This window comes from Silene latifolia, chromosome 10 (genome assembly GCF_048544455.1).
Source record: "Silene latifolia isolate original U9 population chromosome 10, ASM4854445v1, whole genome shotgun sequence".
In the NCBI taxonomy this organism is placed as follows: Eukaryota; Viridiplantae; Streptophyta; class Magnoliopsida; order Caryophyllales; family Caryophyllaceae; genus Silene; species Silene latifolia.
The window spans coordinates 65,464,887-65,470,216 of record NC_133535.1 but is presented as its reverse complement, the minus strand read 5'-3'; the positions used below and the strand labels follow the sequence as shown (position 1 = coordinate 65,470,216).

General features: G+C 42.0%; 1 non-coding gene across 1 annotated transcript; it reads left to right on the top strand.

The window, feature by feature from the left end:
• Positions 1 to 425: 425 nt before the first annotated feature.
• Positions 426 to 532, top strand: LOC141609804 (small nucleolar RNA R71). The gene has a single exon (XR_012527713.1). It is a non-coding gene; the product is annotated as a small nucleolar RNA R71 (small nucleolar RNA).
• Positions 533 to 5,330: the final 4,798 nt, after the last annotated feature.

The following is a 5,330-nucleotide window of genomic DNA, read 5'->3' as shown; positions in this document are numbered from 1 at the left end:
GGAAGAAGTTAGAATAGGGAGTACCTTGCTTGAAAGACTGAAAAGCATGTACCTATTCAATTGTACTCATACACTTGGCCGCAGTTTGGCCATCAATCCCACATCTCTCGCAGAACACTTCTTGTTGAATCATTGCATGAAATGTTTCTTTTTTATTACCCAAAGACTGGGTAGTCTTCAATTCGGCTATTTAAGCCGTTAAGGCCTCCAGCTGTGTTGTAACAACATTATCTGAACCACCTCTTCTCTTACTACCTCTGGGGTTACCATACTCAGCAGTGTGAGTGACTATCCGATTAATCAATTTCCATACATTATCATCATTAGTATTGTCCTGGAATCTCCCATTAACTGAAGAATCAAGTAGAGCTCTATGATCGTCATACAACCCATTGTAAAACTGGTTGCAAAGAAACCATTTCTCGAAGCCATGGTGAGGGACTGAACGAACCAATATTTTAAAGCGAACCCATGCTTCATTAAGATCTTCAGTAGGACCTTGCTTAAAACTCGAAATCTGGCTCCTTAGATTATTTATATTCTGAGGAGGGAAATATCTCTTGTAGAATACAAGAGCTAGTGAATTCCAGTTTGTAATTGCATTGGTCTCCATATCCAAGTCACGTAGCCATTCTGCTGCATCATCTCTCAAAGAGAAGGGAGAAATAGTCTGTTTGACTTGATCTTGAGTCACCCCAGCAGTCAAGGGAATAGAACGACAATATATGACAAATTTCTACATGTGCTTGGCAGGGTCCTCACCAGCTTTTCCTCCGAATATATTTCGCTCTACCAGGCTTATGTAAGATGATTTGATCTCAAAGGTATCTTTATCAATGGTAGGGAGCTTTAAACCTTTAGGAATAGAATTAATGGCCCGTTAGGAATGACTTGCTAAGGTCGGCATCTTTACTATTGTAGAAATAATGGGTGCAGAAACTAATGTGTCCTCTTCAAAGGACGAATCTTCTATGAAAGTAATCCGCTCGTAGTCAAGTGTATTCAAGTCTTCCACTTGACTTACTTCTCTTTGAAATTTTCGTCTATAGTGAAAAGTTTTCTCTGACTCGGGATCAAAAGGTACAATCTCCGACCTGTTAGACCTGGGCATACACGAAAACAATAAGAAAAATATCAAACAGTCTCGAGGAACTGATGCTCCCTGAGAGAAAAAGACAAAAATAAACAAAAACAAACGGAAAAGTGGTTACCTCCCCAGCAACGACGCCAAATTTGATAAGGTTGTTTTCAATCATTGTCCAATCAAAATAAATCCTAAATTACTACTAACTGGTAGCTAGTGGCATGAAAGGGTCGAATCCACAGGGAGGCGAGTTAAATATTATAGTTTGCTAATATTTAAGTTCGTCTTAAAGTAACCGATTTATTGAAGGTTTCGATTGGTTTGCTAAAACTAAATGCACTAAAGTAAATAGGACAAATTCAATAATATTAAGAGTCTAGGCTTGATGCGGGAGCAATATCGAGCTCTAGCGCACTCTTACTTAACGCTGATTCGAGTCCTTATTTTGGCGCTAAAAGAAATGCGAGTTATGTCACAATGATAAGTTGGACATCGAGCTCTAGCTGATCCGAGAAGTGTCGTCCAAGGAGTGCCGCCCAAGGAGAGTGCCGCCCAAGTTAGAGGATGATTTTAGTCTTCCTCACCTAGTTTTCCTCACCTAGTTTTTACAAAAATCTAGCATATTTTTTCTACATAGTCTTAAATAATGCCTTGGAGCACAAGCATGCTTAGGAAATTGCCCCTAGCATTTAATGTTGCCTTGGAGCCCAAGCACATCTTTTACTATATAAGGACCAAGCCTCCCACATTTGTAATCATCCAATTTTCAGAAATAAAAACCCAAGTGTAGAGATTTTCTCTCAAACTTTGAATGCTTGCGAGTGTTCTTGTCTTCCTTGCGAGGTCGGCGCCATATTTCAACCTTGTTTACTGTGTGTTCTTGGTTGAAATATCCTTTGTTTCCCTCCTTGTTCCTGTGTGGTCTTGGTTGGAGATTTCAGTTTTAGTTGAGTTATCTTGCGAGGTTTCTTAGCTAATCTATATCCATTTTACTTTACATTTTCCGCTGCAATTTAAACTCATAAAACACAAAAAATATCACTCACAATACTTCACCAAATCAGGCTTTTCGTGTCAAAAATTCACACCGATTTGGTACCCGGTTTTACATCAAATTGGTTATCAGAGCTTCGCCTCTTGATTTTCCATAAACAAGACGATCCATTGCTAGTGCAAAAAAAAAAAAAAATCTTACTGTTCACGTCTGGTACTGTTCACCCGTGAAAAAAAAAAAAAAAAAAAATTTCTTGTTCACGCCTGGTACTGTTCACCCGTGAGAAAAAAAAAAGATGTCTCATGATGGTTCATATCAAGAACCATGGGAGGAACGTATGGATGACTTAACAAAACGAATGGCACAAATGAATTACAAGATTGATCAGATTTGTAATCATACTCTTAGAAAGAAGGGGAGGAGGCACGTTGAAAGTTCAGATTCCGATGAGAGCCATCATTCCATTCCTGAACCAAGGAGGAATAATGATGATGATCGTGGATTAAAACTTGATATCCCGGAGTTTGAAGGGGAACTTGATCTTTGAAAAATTCCTAGATTGGGTGAGACAAGCGGAGAGAGTCTTTGAATATAAAGGCTATGATGAACACAAGCAATTCAAGGTTGCTACCTTGAAAATGACCAAGTATGCATCCTTGTGGTATGAGAACCTTAAGAAACAAAGAAGGCGTGAAAGAAAGAGTAAGATTGAGACTTGGAATAAGTTGAAAAAGCACTTGCAAAAACGCTTCATGCCAAGAGACTATGAACAAGAGCAGTACTTGATGCTTACATCTCTTTCTCAAGGTAATTTAAGTGTGACCGATTACATTAAGGAGTTTGAAAGACTAATTATGGTGTGTGACCTTGAGGAACGGGAGGAGATGCAAATTGCTCGATTCATTAAGGGTTTGAGTCCTTCATTGGCCCAACGAGTTGAAGTTCAGAATTTCCTTGATTTTAATGATGTGTGTAAGCTTGCTCTTAAGTTTGAAAAGCAGGACTAAGGAAAGAAACCCTTGGTTGCTCGTGATGGTTCTAAGGGTGTTAATCCTTTTTATAAGTCAAGCGCTACATCATCGTCTAGTAAGGAAGCCAAAAAGGAAGAACCCAAAGACAAGGGCAAAGGAGTTGTTACTGATTTTAAAAATATGGGTGCTAGGAGATGCTTTAAGTGCCAAGGTTATGGACACATCGCTAACGAATGTCCCCAAAAGAGAGCGCTTACTCTTCAAGAGTTAGGTGAGATTACTCCATGTTTCGTGGTGACAAATGAGACGGAGGTCAATTCTGTCCAGAACGATGAAGATGAAGAACATGATGAGGTTCACACTCATATTGTCGAACCATCATATGACACTGATAAAGAGATGTTTATGGTGAGAAACTTGCATATTCAATCCACACCGATTGAAATGGAGCAACGTGAGCAGATTTTCCATGCTCGTTGTAAGGTGCATGGTAAGACTTGCAATTTGATTATTGATAGTGGGTCTTGCACAAATGCGGTTGCTACTGAATTGGTGGATTCCTTTAAGCTTGAGACTCGTAATCACCATAAACCATATGTTGACGACTTCCCTTTGCCACATGTTGACATTCTGGTAGACAACACTGCCGAACATGCTCTCCTATCATTCATGTACGGGTATGCCGGGTACAACTAGATTAAAATGGTTGAGGAAGACATGCACAAAACTGCATTCACTACACAGTGGGGTACATATTACTACACAGTCATGCCTTTCGGTCTCATCAACGCCGAGGCTACCTATCAAAGAACCGCTACCACTCCCCGACATGATATGATGCACAAGGAGGTAGAGGTGTATGTCGATGACATGATTGTCAAGTCAAGAGAACGGGAAGGCCACTTCAACGCCCTTAAAAAATTCTTCGCTCGCCTGGGAAATATAACATGAGACTAAATCCTCAGAAGTGTGCATTCGGGGTCACCTCCGGAAAACTCTTGGGACATGTCGTCAGCAAAAGAGGCATTGAGATTGACCCAACCAAAATCAAAGCCCTTCAGCAAATGCCTCGGCCTAGGAACGAGAAGGAGATTCGGGGATTTCTCGGTCAGGTCCAATACATCAGCCGCTTCATTGCCAAGCTCACCATGATTTGTGAACCAATATTCAAGAAACTTCGCGCCTCCGATCACACCGATTGGGACGACGACTGCCAAAAGGCCTTCGACAGGATAAAGGAAATCCTATCCAAACCTCCTGTCCTCATGCCACCTCAACCAGGGATTCCTTTATCTCTATACCTGACTGTTACAGACACAGCCACGGGAGCAATGCTAGCACAAACAGTCGACGGCGAAGAACGAGCCATCTACTACATCAGCAAAAAGTTCATTGAGTACGAGACAAGGTACACCCAACTGGAAAAGACATGCCTTGCCCTAGTATGGTCAACAAAGAAGTTGCGGCATTATATGCTCATCTACACGGTCCACATCTACTCCAAGATGGACCCGGTCAAATATATCTTCGAAAAACCCGTACTAAACGGTAGGCTGTCTAGGTGGACACTCATGCTCTCCGAGTTCGATCTAGAGTTTGTACCCCTCAAAGATATTGAGGGAAGAGCAGTCGTCGATTTCCTGGCAGAAAATCCCGTCAATGAGGATCCAACGGCCGACACATGGTCACTTCCTGACGAAGACATCCTTTATGCCGATTCCGACGTATGGGACCTATACTTCGATGGTGCATCTAATCTGAGAGGCTTCGGGGTAAGAATCCTTCTAATATCGCCAGAGGGAGAACATGTTCCGATCTCGGTCAAACTAGACTTCGTCGTCACCAACAATGCCGCTGAATAAGAAGCATGTCTCATCGGCCTGCAAGCAGCCATCACACTTGGCATGAAAAGACTGAGGGTCCACGGCGATTCCTCGCTCATCATCAATCAGGTGTCCGGATCATGGAAAATCCGAAGTGATAGTTTAGCTCCCTACCGAGCGAGAATCAATCAAGAGGTCGAGTTCTTCGACCAAGTCGACTACTTCCACTTGCCACGAGAGGAAAATCAATTTGCTGATGCCCTGGCAAAACTTGCCGCACTCGTCAACATACCTGACGACATGACGTTGATGCCCCTATGTGTCGATAGTATGAGCGAGCCAGCTCACATTTGTGCCATCAACAACGACGAGGAAAGCCATGATGAACCTTGGTACCGAGCCATCCTCAACTACAAAACCAAAAATGAATTCCCTCTTAACTCTGACCAAAGAGGACA